Source organism: Crotalus tigris, unplaced genomic scaffold (assembly GCF_016545835.1).
Source record: "Crotalus tigris isolate CLP2741 ecotype Arizona unplaced genomic scaffold, ASM1654583v1 scf7180000017573.2180621, whole genome shotgun sequence".
Classification (NCBI taxonomy): domain Eukaryota; kingdom Metazoa; phylum Chordata; class Lepidosauria; order Squamata; family Viperidae; genus Crotalus; species Crotalus tigris.
In genome coordinates, this window is record NW_024096483.1 from 1,517,185 (window position 1) to 1,533,872 (window position 16,688).

The 16,688-nt window shown below is 38.2% G+C and overlaps 1 protein-coding gene across 3 annotated transcripts in view; it reads right to left on the reverse strand.

Moving 5' to 3' along the window:
- LNX2 (ligand of numb-protein X 2) overlaps positions 1-16,688 on the reverse strand; it is an 82,087-nt gene that overhangs the window by 26,039 nt on the left and 39,360 nt on the right. The gene's annotated exons all lie outside the window — the stretch shown is intronic.

Genomic DNA, 16,688 nt, shown 5'->3' on the forward strand with positions numbered 1-16,688 from the left:
TGCATTCAATCTCAGAGAAAATGCTTTGGAGTCCTCCACTTACCTACAGAAAGCTATGGAGCTGGACATTTAAAAATAGGACTGTGGGAAGTCAGCCCCCAGAGAAGGAAAAGGGCAGAAAAATATATTTCCTTCAAGGATCTTAAAGAGACAGAAAAGCATGCCCAGTTTTCCTTGATAGCCCCAGGTCTCCCTCCCCTAAGCAGAAGCTAGCTCTGTACAAATGCAGATGTAAACCATCAGGAAAGTTGGAGCTAGAAGCTTAGGAAGACAAAGACACCTAAAATCTGCATACCCCACCCAAACTCTCATTAGCCCCAGCGAAGCAGGATATGACCTTTGGTCATAATAGGACTAACCCATCACCATCAGAATACCAGAAAAGCACACTCAGACTCAGGTCAAAGTTCATGCCACAGGAACAGGAAGCAACTCAAAACAAAAGACTCCAGAGGGTATAAAAACCCACTCTCCGCATGTGCTCAGCCCTTTTTTCCCTCTCTTTCCTGCCAAAACCATCTTTCTGTCTGGCTCTTCAATATATTGCAACCTTCTTTCTAAAGCAGTCACCATGTTGTTTATCCCCGGCTTGGACTGGACCTTGATGAAGACTTTTCTTTCAAAAGGACTTTCTGTCTTTGGGCAAGTCACTCTCTATTAGCCCAACTCACCTCACAGGGTTGTTGTTGTAGAGATAACAGGAAGAGGGGGAATTAGATATGTTAATTGCCTTGAGTTATTTATAAAGTAATACAGGCAGGGTAAAAAATCAAATAAATAAAAGAACTGGTAGTAGCCCATTTTCTGTCCCCTAAATTTAGATTGATATATTCTGTGCTTTGAGGAAGGCAGAAAAGATGATCCCCTTTTTGCTGTGTATTCAAGTCCTGAAATGTTTTCACTGAGCTGTTGGTTAACGTAGTTGAAGTTATTTTGGTTTTAATTTTTAAATCCCAGTTTAATTTTTAATAATATATTTTAACTGATTTCAGTTTGCTGTCATTTTAGTGGAAAGCTGCCCAGAATCTTTAGATGGAGTGTAATTTTTGTGGGGAAAAAATTGAGCCAAGAAATATTCTCATTTAGCCATCTTGTATCAAGTCTTTGGCTGAGTTAAGCTAGAAAGCTTTGGAGAAAAAAAAAAGATAAAAGGGGAAAAAATAAATCTGAAATAGAAGATTTCTGACTGTAATAAGAACATTTCAGATGATAAGAAAGGCAAATACATCCCCTGTACATAGAAATCTATTGAGATAGGCAGAGGAATAGATTAAAAGGAATTTGTATAGTACTCAAAGTGATTTACTGAACTGCCAGCTCCAAAACAAGCATATATAACAACAAACACAGGTTTAAGTTTTATCCCGTTTGTGGGAAACATGTCTTTAAGATCAACCATTCTTAGTTATGTGACATCTGACTTCCAATGAAGTGAGTATACACAATGACCATATTACGTATGTCACTGCCAGTTTATTATGGATGGTTGAAGAAATGTAAGCAACTGAAAACAAGTGTCAGTAAGAAGAGGAAAAAACGTACACTTATAAACCATATAATTCATTTGGAAATAACCCCTTTGGAATGATAACCAAATAGCAGAGGTGATACCCTTGTCTCCCTTTAAAATTATAGACCACGATTGACTAGCCAGATGCGTAATCATTAATCTGCAGGTTGTTTTCCTCCTAAGCCTGTTGTTTCTTTTTTCATGACGTAATCAGGATTCTGATTTTGCTACTAACTATAATTCTGCAGTGACGAGACACGTTATTACCGAGCCTTAGAAGGGAGATCCTACATATCAAATCTTGTTTCTTTCCCTCTTTCTAAAAAAAAAAAACTACAGCAACACAGTGTCTTCAAAGTGAATTGGAAATGGAAATGTATAGGAATACAAGAAAAATACCATAGCAGCAACATTACTACTAGAAATCTGGCAGAAACAGAAACAAAAATCCCTTAATATGGGAAGCCTTCATTAAATTTCATAACCTTAGATTCAGTTATCAAAAGATCTTTCTCTTAATCTCAGCCAGATGGATCTCAGAAGATGTTACAAATATGTAAGTCATTCATTTAGCAACTGTTTGAAGTTACAACACTACTGAAAAAAATGACGACTGGCCTTTGCATTTAAGAGTATGACCGTTGTAACATCCCCACTGTCACGTGATCAAAATTCAGGCACTTGGCACCAGCATATATTTATGATAGTTACATTATCCCAGGGTCATGTGATCACCATTTGTGACCTTCCCAATTGGCTTCCGACAAGCAAACTCAATGGGGAAAGCCAAATTAGCTTAACAACTGTGTGATTTATACAACAACTACAGTGATTCACTTAACAATCATTTGCAAAAAAGTTATAAAATCAGGCGCAACTCAGTGAAAAATCCAAAGTTCTCACTCGAGGCAAAAATGACAGGCTCAAATTATCCTACTTTGGACACATTACGTAAAGACCCAGCTCTCTGGAGAAGGCTCAAATGTTGAGAAAGGTAAAAGCAAAGAGGATGACCAGCACCAGGGCAGATGGACCCACAGTGGTGATGAGTCCAGTGCTGGGAGACTTGAAAGACAGGTTCAGAATAGACAGTAATGGAGAAAATCTGTCTATGTGGTCACTAGGAGTTGACATGAAATTGCAATAACCTAGACATTATGTACCTTACATGATATCCCAGTGATACCTAAATAGAGCCAATTTGGTCTAGTCGTTAAGGTACCAGGATAGAAAGCAAGAGACTGTGAGTTCAAATCCACCTTAGCCATGAAAGCCAGCTGGGTGACCTTGGATCAGTCATTCTTTCTCAGCCCAGCTCACCCCACAAGAATTGTTGTTGTAGGGAAAATAGAAGAGGAAGGTGTGTTGGACATGTTCATTGCTTTGAGTCATTTGTAAAAATAATAAAGATGGGTTATAAATAAAAATAAATAAATAAACCTACCCATTTACTTTGCATTTTCTTTCTCTTGTCATATCATGAAACATCCAACTATATGAATTAGGTCTAGCTCAGGAAAAAAATATGAGAGTCTCAAAAGTTTAAGCTTCTTAAAAGAAATCAGGTTGGCCACAGTAGATTTGGATTAGGTATATCTTTAGTCTGAACCTGCAAGGCTCTTTGTACAGTCCTGTGTCAAATGGTCTTGAAACATCAACAATGCACAAAAACTTACTCATATACCAAGACCTACAAAATAACTGCTTTTATTCTTTTGGTGGATTTTCTAAGCTATTAACAAATCTAATCAGTTTAATTGAATTGAATTAATCTGCAAATGAATATATTTTCATTACAATAGCTGCATTATTTAATCAACAATGAAAGATTAGAATTATTATAGAAAAACTCACAAAATTGCCTACACGGGATGCCTGAACACTATACTAAATGAAAAGTGTAATATATGACTATATATAAAAATCATCCAAAGGCAAACATATAAGGAATGTTCAATAATTTCCACATGGCAATCCTTAATCTAGAAAAGTATTAATTGCCATGTAATGTCACATTTTTCTACTTCTGCCTTTCACAGTTTCTAAGAGTTGGCCGGCATTCATCATCCATCGTTACAGAACAATCTGTAATAGGAAAGCAAATTGGATTTTGGCATCCTGAAATGTTAATGCAGTAGAAATGATTAATCATGTGCTTGTTCCCCAATGATCCTTATTTAGTCTGTACATTTGTAAATAACTGTAAATTTTTGTTTTTATACAGGATGTGATTTTTCTCAAGCTGCATCTCTCCAGACATGTTGGATTACAACTTCTATAGTTCCCAATAACAATTAAAATAATGACTAGAAATTGTGGGGGCTATTCAGTCTACAAGGCATCCAACTGGAAAATACTATACACAACTTCCTTACATTTTCCCAGAAGGAATAATAGATAATAGAGCTGTCCAGGGAAATTTATTTTAATCACAAACAGCTCCAGGAAGAGTATAATCTTACTGGAGTTAAGATGTGCCCAGAATTTGCTAATTCTGCCCCTCATGGTCCAGTTAAGTCTAGTTAGAATTATAGTCAGAGCTCTGCGCTACATATTTTTCTGTTTATATCTTACATTTTTTTTACAAATGGATCAGCATACGCAGTTCTTCACTTCTTTTTTATCCTCACAATGTCCAAGAGTAATAGATTAACTAATTGAAAATATATTATAGGTTGTGATGGACTTAGACCTAGGATCCATTCAGTTTTTTTTTTTCAGCTTTATTTCCCCTTTTGTAAGGATAAGGCCAGTACTTTACTAAAGCCAAATGGGATCAAGATCTGATCAACATGGTAGGTCTTGAATCTATAATCTGATAGATATCAGGAGGTTTTGTCCAATTTATCTGAAATTTGGCAGACTGAGTGCCTTAAGTCTGGCTGGATCTCCCACTGAACTCAGAAACATATGAATGAACTGATTCCAAAACTATTCTGACAGTGAATGAAAAGCAAATTGAAGATAACAGATGGTTGAATAAGATATTGAAGGGAAAGGGGAACAGTTTCTTGTGCATCCATATCTCTGAAGGCTGGTTGAAAGATTTAGAAGAATCTGCACTGACTACAATGACTACCAACTGCTTCATCTTCAACTCCACCGGAGCCAGCTCTGACAACAATAAATAATCATCTGACCAAAACCAAAATCAAACCATCAGCAAAATTCAGATTTAAACTTAATTATGTCCTGGCTCCCAAGAAAGTGCTCAATCCACTTCAGCAAAATTATAGCAGCTAATGTGGGACTTAACTGACTGTCTTAACGAGGCAGTGATACAGCAGTGTAATTAAGGATGATGTAAACTGCTTCATATTTTGGCCTTGTCTTTTTCATGACAAACACCTGGTGTTGTAAACAAAAGCAAATATCCCTGTCAATTTCCGATGACTTCATTCTCATGTCATGCCTCAGTGGGTATCTGAGTTATTATTTAAAAATGTACAGACAGACAATGGACAAGAGAGAACAGCAAATAAATGATGCAAAACCATAAACTATGTTGTTCTAATGTCTCTACGGGCCTGTCTTCTGTTCTTTAAACTATGCTAACTTTATAGCAATGTAGAAGCCACAAATTTATCTCAGCTTAAGAATCCAAACACTTTTTCTCTCATTACCATGCCCCCAATTCCAAGTTTTCTTGCACAGCAAAATCAAAGGAGAGACTTAGTATTTCATCTTATGGTAGATTTCATAGTGAATTCCTTCCTTCCTTCCTTCCTTCCTTCCTTCCTTCCTTCCTTCCTTCCTTCCTTCCTTCCTTCCTTCCTTCCTTCCTTCCTTCCTTCCTTCCTTCCTTCCTCCCTCCCTCCCTTCCTCCCTTCCTTCCCACTTAGATAAATAGACATAACATATACATGTACCCATATACACCAGCTGTTTATTTATACATATACACACAAACCGGATAGATAGTACATATACAGTACATAACTACATGCACACACACAATCTTCCTTCCTTCCTTCCTTCCTTCCTTCCTTCCTTCCTTCCTTCCTTCCTTCCTTTCCTTTCCTTTCCTTTCCTTTCCTTTCCTTTCCTTTCCTTTCCTTTCCTTCCTCTCAAAGGCAAGCGCAAACCAGACAGATCCCATCCTTACCAGACATTCACTTCTACAAAGTACTCTAATCACTGAGACAGTTTAGATTGCTTGACCACTCCCCAGTCCACATCCATTTCTGGAACTTTTATAAAACTACAGAGACAGAACTCTTTGGTAAGAAAATTTATAGTCTATCAATATGTCTGCTAGGCCAATTTGAAAAAACTTCCTGATCAGAATAATAAACAAGTTCATCTTAAACAATCAGCTTTTATTTTCAATGAAGAAATTAGGAGTAGAACCTTTGAGGAGAATTGGTTTTGTTACTCCTTTCACCATGGGGTACCCAAATTCAGATTGGAGGGATGTTGAAGAGGGAGGACAGTTAGAAGCCTGAGAGACTAATAATAGCATCAAGATGATTGACGTTTAAAACCTACAAATCTGATGTGAAGGGCTCTTTTAGCTTGAAGATGGTTTTACCTGATCTGAGCAGAAAAAATGGTGAGTCAAGATAATGCCACTGATGATCTTCCTGGCTTTTACTGAAGCTATAAAAAGTAGAGGAGGAGGAGGAGGAGGAAGAGAATCATGATATTGCATCAAAAATTTGGTTGTCAGATTGTGGTAAGGAGTTTACACACATCTGTTAGAGAAATGATTCTAGAAGAGCAGTTCCAAAGACTAGTAGGGCAGCATTAGGGTTAGTGACACAATGGTAGGTAAAACTATTCTTTTGAGAAGGCTGAGAGGGAGGGGGGTAGGGAGGGAGGGAGGGAGGGAGAGAGAGAGAGAGAGAGAGAGAGATCTACAAAAAATGTTAATATATGAATTAATTCAGTTTGCTCATTCCTTGTGTTCAGACACTGAACTGTGGCTTGACATGGAACTTTAAGTGGCAGCCACAAAGGAATTAGGAGTAATGTGCTGAAAAATAAACTGATATTTTTTCATTATTATGTGTTTCAACTTTTTAAAATCTGGTTGTATTGATATCATCTATTGTGAACTATCCTTGGCTGAGCTCAAGAATGCTGATAATATTTGGATGGCATCTAAATAGGTAAGACAAAAAATGAGATCCCCCCACAAATGATATAGTTTTCCATTTCTCTAGAGTAATGCCTCTGCCATGCAAATCAGCTGTACAGAACAGAAGAGAACAGAAGAGAAGAACAGAATTGGAAGGGACCTTGGAGGTCTTCTAGTCCAACCCCCTGCTCAGGCAGGAAGCCCTATATACCATTTCAGATAAATGGTTGCCCAATTTCTTTTTAAAAACTTCCAGTGTTGGAGCATTCACATCTTCTGGAGGCAGCTTGTTCCACTGATTAATTGTTCTAACTGTCAGGAAATTTCTCCTTAGTTCTAGGTTGCTTCTCTCCTTGATCAGTTTCCATCCATTGTTTCTTGCCCTGCCTTCTGGTGCTTTGGAAAATAAATTGAACATCTTTTCTTTGCGGCAGCCCCTCAAATATTGGAAAACTGCTAGCATGTCACCCCTAGTCCTTTTCATTAAACTAGACATACCCAATTCCAGCAACCAATCTTTATATGTTTTAGCCTCCAGTTCCCTAATCATCTTTGTTGCTCTTCTCTGTACTCTTTCTAGAACAGTGGTTCTCAACCTTTCTAATGCCGCGACCCCATAATACAGTTCCTCATGTTGTGGTGACCCCCAACCACTTATACATCACCGGATGCCAGGGGCGTGGCCAAAGGGGAAAAAAATGGCGGACAGCCTTGTTTGGCGACCCCCGTGAAATGGTCGTTTGACCCCAAATGGGGTCCCGACCCACAGGTTGAGAACCACTGTTCTAGAATCTCAACATCATTTTTACATTGTGGCGATCAAAACTAGATGCAGTATTCCAAGTGGCCTTACCAAGGCATTGTAAAGTGGTATTAACACTTCACGTGACTTTGATTCTATCCCTCTGTTAATGCAGCCTAGGACTGTGTTGGTTTTTTTGGCAGCTGCAGCACACTGCTGGCTCATATTTATGTGATTGTCCACTAGGACTCCAAGATCCCTTTCACAATTACGACTTATTGAGCCAAATACCACCCATACTGTACCTGTGCATTTGGTTTTTCTTGCCTAAATGTAGAACCTTACTTTTCTCACCACTGAATTTCATTTTGTTAGATAGTGCCCAATGTTCAAGTCTGTCAAGATCCTTCTGTATCTTAAGTCTATCCTCTGGAGTGTTCCCTATTCCTGTCAGCTTGGTGTCATCTGCAAATTTGATGAGTTCCCCATTTATCTCATCTAAATCACTGATGAAGATATTGAAGAATATTGAGCCTAAAACAGAGCCTTGGGATACCCCACTGCATAGTTCCCTCCATGTAGATGCAGTTCCACTGAGGACTAGACATTGAGTATGGTTGGTTAGCTAATTACGAATCCATCTGGTGGTGATGCTGCCTAACCCATATTTTTCTATCTTATCAAGTAGTAGGTTGTGGTCTACTTTATCAAATGCCTTACTGAAGTCCAAATAAATTATATCCACAGCATTTCTCTGGTTCACTAATTTTATCACTTGGTCAAAGAATGCAATAAGATTTGTCTGGCATGATCTGTTTTCGACAAACCCATGTTGGCTTTTGGTTATGACTTTGTTTGCCTCTGGGTGTGTCTGATTATCTTTTCCAGAATCTTTCCAGGAGATTGATGTAAGATTGATAGGTCTGTAGTTTCGTGGATCTATTTTTTTCCCTTTTTTGATGGGAACTACATCAACTTTCTTCCAGTCCTCTGGTAGTTCCCCAGTGCTCCAGGATCTTTGAAAAATATAGTTCAGTGGTTCTGAGATCACATCTGCCAGTTCCTTCAAAACCTTAGGGTGTAATCTATCTGGTCTTGGTGTTTTGAACTCATCTAGGGTGGCTAGGTAGAGCTCACTTACTATTTTTTTGCCTACCGTATATGCCGGCGTATAAGGCGACTTCCGCAAGCACTAAAATCGGTGCCAAAGACGTGGGTTGTCTTATACGCCGAGTCGTCTTATACGCCGGAAATACTGGTAGTTTCCGGTGTATAAGATGACATTCTAGGAATGCGACTGAGTGCCAAAGACGGGGGTCGTCTTATACGCCGGGTCGCTTAATATGGCGGCATATACGGTACCTTAACCTGTATTCCAAATCTGTTTTTTACGGTACTGTTTTTAATAGGTTGGACTGTTTTTTCCTTTTGTGTAAGGACAGATGCAAAAAATGAGTTAAATTGTTCTGCTTTCTCTCTGTTGCTCATCACCTTCTTATCATTTTCTCCCATTAGTGGATCTATCGTTTCTTTGACTTTTTTCTTATTCTCAAAATCCTCCACAACCTTAGTTCCGATACTGGCTGACTCTTGATACTGCATTCATTCTTTTTCTTTTTTTCTCACAGATGAAGAAAATAGCCTTTTGCAGATGCTTAGTCTTACCACACAAAAATATTTGACGTTTTACATTCAAAAAGCTAAATAACAATTCTTTTAAGACTCATCTTACAAAATGATACTGAGCATCCTTGTTCTCAGTGTGCCTAAATGACAAAGGTATTATATTGCTGCACAAAGGATGCTGACAACATGAAGTTGGAGAGGCTGCTAAGCAGGCAGAAGGGAATGCTAAGATTAGATCAGTGTCAAATTTACAATCAGAAGAATAATTGGTTACACTTTTTCTCCAGTGCTTCCAAATGCATCATGTTTTCCCTCCTTGCAAAAATTCAGTGAAGATTAAGCCCTTGGTAAAAAATAAAAATAAAAACTATTGCCTCACAATAGAAATTTACTTGAACTATGAGGGTTTCTTTGAAGAAATGGAATGGACCCCCAACATGGAGAATAGCATTTTCTTCCCTGTATTTCCAAGGAGGCTTTTATTAAACAAGATAATATATTTAATGGTTCTTACTTATTTCTTAATTTTTCACTTAACCCTTATCACTAAACTTATACTACATTATGCCTAGGCTTACTTGTATGTCCATTCCCAAATCTATTAGATATCTGTTGTAATACCTCAACTGTTGTGAATCTCCCAGAGTCACCCAGGTTAATGGCCAACCAAACCAAACCAAACCAAACCAAACCAAACCAAACCAAACTCCTATATTCTCTTTTCTCATGCAAGTATGCTAGCTTGAAATATAATTAATTCTTTAGCTATTATTTAGCCATTTTAGTTGGCTTCTTTTACTGGCTAATTTTTGATATTATCTGCTCAGGACTGCTGGCCTGTGATTTTGAACTGCTGAGAAACTCTGGCTGTGTTCTGAGGGGCTGGACAGAAAGAGTGTTACCAGCTGTTGTAGGCTGTCGGCATTTCTGCTGGAGTGGAGCAGGTGCTTAGATTCCTAAAGCTACCAATATATATATATATGTTAGTTCTTTCTAAGTGTGCAACATATTATTGAGAGGCAATCCCAGTAAAAATACCAATATTAAGAAAATAATTCAAGAGCTAGTTAAAGTCTTCAATAGAGCAGGGATACCCAAACAGTTCCTCACAGATAAAGGGCCAAACTTTCAATCTACCATATTAAAACATCACTGTGCTGCTTTAGGCATAAAAGGGGTATTAACCTCTCTTTATTATCCAGATGAATGGCTTAATGGAGGGAATGAATCAAATTGACTGGTCTTCTTTGCTATTCCTGGCCAGTAAAATTGGTCTACAATTCAATACAGAGTACTGTTATTACCTAAAATGTCCAGCTAATAGACTTTCGTGAGCCAACCATAAGATTTGTTCTTTGTACCTGTCAGGAACAATTATTCGTTCCAGGCACTCCTTAGTTTAAACCAGGGGTAGTCAACCTTGGCTCTTTTATGACTCGTGGACTTCAATTCCCAGAATTCCTGAGCCAGCTTAGCTGGCTCAGGAATTCTGGGAGTTGAAGTCCACGAGTCATAAAAGAGCCAAGGTTGACTACCCCTGGTTTAAAGGAATACATGCCCTAACTCTATATAATATACGACTACAAGAGGTTGCCCCTACTTCAAGTCAAAGTTTCTTTCCTCAATTTTCATTTCTTCCTTTTGCTCATTGCTTCTTAACTGTCTTTTAATGAGGGATTCTTTCACTGTTCCCCTCTCCCCAGGGAAGGTAAACTTCTTATTGGGGGGGGGGCTCTGCCTTAAATCAGTATTATGCAAATTATTTTCCATTGAAGAAAGCTTTAGACTTCCCTGTATCAGATCATCGACAGAAGAGTTTTACTTTGTAATGCTATAAAAATAATTATCCAGAAGGTACAGTAGTTTCTTCAATGCTGCCCTTGTTTTTAACCTTATTCAGTGAAGTTACATACCATATTTCTCTGGAAATAAGACCTAACTGGAAAATAAGCCCTAGCATGATTTTTCAGGTTGCTCGTAATATAAGCCCTACCCCCAAAATAAACCTGTTATGATCGTCAGCCAGACAGACGCATTTAGTACGTCCGTTGCAACACACGATGGATGTATGGAATTATAAAATAATAATATTAATATACAATTAAATATAAATAAATAATATTATTGACATTATTTATTTGAATAAATGTAGATTGTTGTACATGAAAAAAATAAGACATCACCCAAAAATAAGCCCTAATGCAACTTTTGGAGTAAAAATTAATATAAGCCCAGGTGTTATTTTCGAGGAAATACGGTAGGTCTTATTCTTTTCAATGGCTGACTAAACAATAACACATGGAAGGAAATATCTTTCCTGCCATAGTCCCCAATCCTTCTAAGCAAAATAAGACTCAAGGTGAATATTTTTGCTCTCCCATTATTGCACACATAAACTGCAGGAATGTTAATATACTATTCGAGCTCCTAGTAGAAAAGTGGGGTATATAATGTTCCAATACATTTTTTAGAACAGTTAACACAGGATCCATTCACGTGCAGCATTTGGGCTGTTCTGGAATCTGCACCAAAATGTTCTCAGTATTTATGCATTTCTGCAGCTAAGCCTTCGACTAACTTGTGGCACTGAAGAAAAACGATGCAAGAACAGTCCTGCAACACTTAATCTTGTGTGCATCACCCAAAATCACAACTGTGAGATCGGCAGCTATACAAACGAATGCAATGAATTAATACTGGAGGCAAGAGCATTGGTGAGAACATTTATGAGAACATCATAACTCTACAGGACTCCTCGACTTACAACAGTTAATTTAGTGACTGTCTGAAGTTACAACGGCACTGAAAAAGTGACTTATGACCATTTCCCACACTTATGACCATTGCAGCATCCCCATGGCCATATGATTTACATTCAGATGCTTGATAACTGGTTCATATTTATGATGGTGGCAGTGTCCCAGGGTCATGTGATCATTTTTATGACCTTCTGCCAAGCAAACTCAATGGGGAAACCAGATTCACTTAACAATGGTGTTACTAATTTAACAACTGCAGTGATTCACAAGAAAAGTTGTAAAATGGGGCAAAACTCACTCAACAAATTTCTCATTTAATAACATAGGTTTTGGGCTCAATTGTGGTCATACATTGAGGATTGCCTGTATTTTTAAAACATAGTGTATTTTTTCCTTTTTTGCAAAAACCAAACAGGAGACAATAACAGGCTTTTATCTAGTTGTACCCAGACCTGTCACAAACCGGAGTGGCGACGTATCTTGCCATGTCTCCATGATCTTTCCTTTGTGCTGACCTATAGGTAAAGCTTAATTCATCCTTAGTTGTATCAGTATTAGAATAATTTTTGCTACTTTTTATCGAAAGATATTTTTAAGATATATCTGTTAGGCAGTGCCACTCATTATCTTGAAAGGACTGCAGATGCCTTGCAGAGGCAGTAGAGGCCACATTGAAATAGGCAAATTTCATAATAGCAATGGGAATTCAAGGATAGGCAGCGAGTAGATCAACTCAGCAGTATGAAAAGGCCCTATGAGAAGATGCTTCCTAAAAGCCAATTTTTCATTTCCCCCTTAGTCAACTGGAGGCATCCTGGCTGACTCAGGGAGAATTCAGATTATTGCAAAGGTGACTATACTAAGGAGACTTGTGAACCAGTACTGGTATGTCTTTGAAGAATTGAGGGGCAAAGGTATTGTCTATTGGAAGTTCCACAGATATACCTGGGGAATCAGACAGGAAAGCAAGTCTCTCTCCTTGTATGGAAATATATTATGCCTGAGTCCAGATGTTTCTTTCGCTACCTACTGGTTGTCTTGAACCCTTGGGACAAAACAAAACACAAATATAAATCTCATTAACTTGGGCTAATTTATACCCATTATACTGCCTATTAAAATTTGAGACAAATACATTAAGAATGAGATTGCTCTAGCCCAGTGGTTCTCAACCTGTGGGTCGGGACCCCATTTGGGGTCGAACGACCATTTCACGGGGGTCGCCAAACAACGCAGTCCGCCATTTTTTCCCCCTTTTCCTTAGCTGTGCTACTCCCTTTTATTCTATTGGCTTTTGAAAGCCAATAGAATAGACTCTCTTGAATAGAGTCTAATTCTATTGGCTTTCAAAAGCCAATAGGAATTGTCCAGGCTGTCTCTGCCCTGCTGAGCCCGCCAAAAGTCCCATTCTGCAAACGGTGCTGCACCAGTTGAGTAGTCCTCAACTTATGACCGGTTGAGTAGTCCTCGACTTACGACCAGTTGGGGGTCGCGGCATTAAAAGGCTGAGAACCACTGCTCTAGCCCTTAACAGATGATTAACTTATGCTTGATATTTGAACTTCCAAAACATGGTTGACTCCAGAGGAAGAAGGAAGAACGGGGAGAAATAATAAGGCACTTTCTGGGCCCATCTATTGCTGACAAGCACATCTCAGTAGATTATTCCCAAGGGAATTTTACCCTTAATGTGAAAAGGGAGGAAGGAGAGGGGTTTCTGTAGGTCTTCAGTCTTCTATTGTGCACTGAAGTATTTGCAAATATTTTCCACCGCAGTTTATGGGAGACGTAGGCTGCCTGAGGAGTGGATAGGAGTGGATAGGATATGGAATAAAAGCATCTCCTATTCAACAAGTGGGTTGTGCCGCTTTGGATTGTACTTCTAAAACCTGCAAATGTCTTCTTTTTCAAAGCCACCTACCCTCTCATCAGCATCTCATCCAGTAAAAAAACAAGATCTTGTTGCTGCTTCTTCCTCACGAGGAGGAAGTATTGGAGCAGACTTAAATACTGTACAGCTCTAAAACTTGCAGTTCGTTATTTGTGTTTCACTTGAGTTTCCATAGTTACCGAAGGCTTCAGGCTTTAATTAAAGCAGTGACTTTTAAAAACAGGAGTAGTTCCTCTCCCTTTCAAGGACACTTCTGTGTGTTGTCTTATGAAAAGCTAATATTAGGTTCAAGTATAAATTATACACAGTGCCTCTGTGTACTTTGCTGGGAGGGGATAAATCAAATGGTGTCTCTTCCTTCATGCTAAATGCTATTAATGATCGAAGTTTGTTCCAAACAATCCGCATTATGTTTATTTTTGTTCAGGGCTTTTACATGGAAGTATATCTGTGGGACACTGCACGGAACCCTGCTTCTGCTGCCCCATAACCTGGAACTGACTCGTCTTTATTTCCTGGGATGTCCTATCATCAGCTTCCAGGCCTCTTTAACCATATTTGGCTGCAAAGAAGAATTTGAAATTTTTCTTTGTTTTAAAAGAAAAAAAAATCTTACGTTTCTGAGCAAGCTGGATAATATGAGATCTTTCCTTGCTAGCACTAAATAAAAACAGCCTTGAACAGTCTTCAAACACAACCTGAATGATTTCCTGATTTGTGGATTTCAGCTCCCAGCACTCTTAGCAAAAACCACATTAACATATAATTTACATAACCGGAGGACAACCTGACAACCTGGAGGACAAAGGATACAACTCTTAAAGAGCGGTATCACTCACCTATCACTGGTCACAGTGATAGACCAACTTCAATTCAAGCCAATATAAACTCTTGAATTAAAAGAATAAGAAAGATTTCAATTTGGAATTTCAGCCTTTATAAGATCTTTTAAAATACAAAAGTTTTGTACTCAAAACTATCTTCATTTTCAAAAGATTCTCACAAACTTCTCATTAGAAAAAAAAATAAAACTTTGACTCTTTATACTGTACTTACAAGTACGTATCTATGAATAATCACTAAAGGAAACAATGCATTTTATTATGGAAAAGCACAATAGCAGAACATTTTCTTAAAATCACTTAAATTATTCTTATGGTATGTTTGTTGTAAAAAAGGCAATGTATAACCAAAGATGAAGCAAAGGAGAGGAGCCAAACAAAGAAATGTCCCTCAAAAATTAGCAAGTAGAACTGGTTTTGGAAAGGAGGAGAACATTCAACTTTGCTGACTAACAGCTTTTTTCTAACTGATGCTGATTCTCACATATTTGCTCTCTAAACTAACGGCTGAAGGTGTTATATTTTCTGAAATACAGAGCAGAGTCATGGGTACATTGTGTCATAATTTGAAAAATGCAGTTTGGTAGTAATATGAGCATCAAACCTGACACAACAACAGCAAGAAAAAGATGAACATCAGGATTAATAGGTTGTAATACAGTACATATAAGAAACATTGATAAGATTCTGCTTCCATTTAAAGGGAGAAAGCTATGCAGTTCATCTATTCAGTACTAAATCAATAACGTGCAAGAAACAACACAACAGCTGAAATCTAAAACATTTATATTAAGCGAATATATTCAACTCAAACCAACGTTTCATGTTACCATAAGGACTACATCTCTACATTAATTTATAATTCAAATAGAAAAATGCCATTTTTACACAATAGCAACATAAATTTCCAAAGGATCAGATTAAAGGAAACATTGCTCAGACATTAAAGCTTGCAAACTGAAAATCATGGACTCAGTCAACCTGACTTTCTTTGTAATGGTAACTTCCCACCCTATTTTCCTCCACCAATTATTGTTTTACTATTTGTTCTCTACCGAAGGCTGTTCTTTACTGTTCCACCACTTTCCTGACCCATCCCGTAACACCAGGCGACATTCATAAAATTGGCAAAAATAAGTGATTCTTCCTTAGTAAATGTCCAAATCTCTCCCAGGGATCATTCATGAAGAACCATTAGGATAATCCCTCTGGTGGCAAGATTGTCACTCCAGGACAGCATTCTTGTAGATCAGTGAACAGGATAGTGTAATTTCAATGATCTAAGATTCCCACTGCTATGTCCTTCGGTTCTTGTGAATTCAAAATCCCATATCTCCTTATCTACTGGGTAGACAGATGGGAGTTCTTCACTAGTACCATTTCTTTCCATTAAAACAGAAATGGGCAATCCAGGCCATTTTCCTTCATTTTCTTTTTTTCTTTTTCACCATGTCATTCCCTAATATTGCCCAGTCAAATATCAGCTGCAAAAGTTATGATAGCATAACTATCTCTCTGTTTGGGCAAATAAGTATTAAAACTGATATAGGAGTTTCTGGCAAACCGAATGCACCTTGTTTTTTTAAATCCTTCTCCATAGATGCTGAAAATGCTAGAGCAAAAGGCTGAAAATCTTGCCTTCATCCCTTCAGGTACCCTCAGAATGTCTCCAGGCCCTCTGTTTCTTGGGTCTATGACAATTCGCCGTGGCCAACTCGCCATGGCCAACTTGCTATGGGACAACTCATCACGGCTAACTTGCCACAGGACAACTCATTCCTGGTCAAAAATTAAAATATTTTTTTATTTATTTTTAATAATTAAATAGAATTGTTATATTGTTCCGCAGTGAGTTGTCCAATGGCAAGCTGGCTGTGGCGAATTGTCCTGCAGCAAGTTGGCCATGGTGAGCTGGCTGTGGCGAGTTGGCCAAGGCAAGATGGCCACAACAAGTTCGCTCTGGCACATTGCCCTGTTCCCCTGTTTCTTGGCTAACAGAAAAGGGGACCTTGAAAGATGGTTTAGTCCTGCCTTGGATTAATACCTGTGCATAAAATCTATTATCAGAACACTCAGAACAGAATTTTTAAAAACAGAACTTCTTCATACAATATTATATACAATTAATTAAAAATGTACTACCATGACATATGGTGCTGGCCCATAAAGGTGGATTGATATAGGACAGACACACAAAGAACTACTTCTGTGAGGACCAGCACATTGACCTCTTACTGG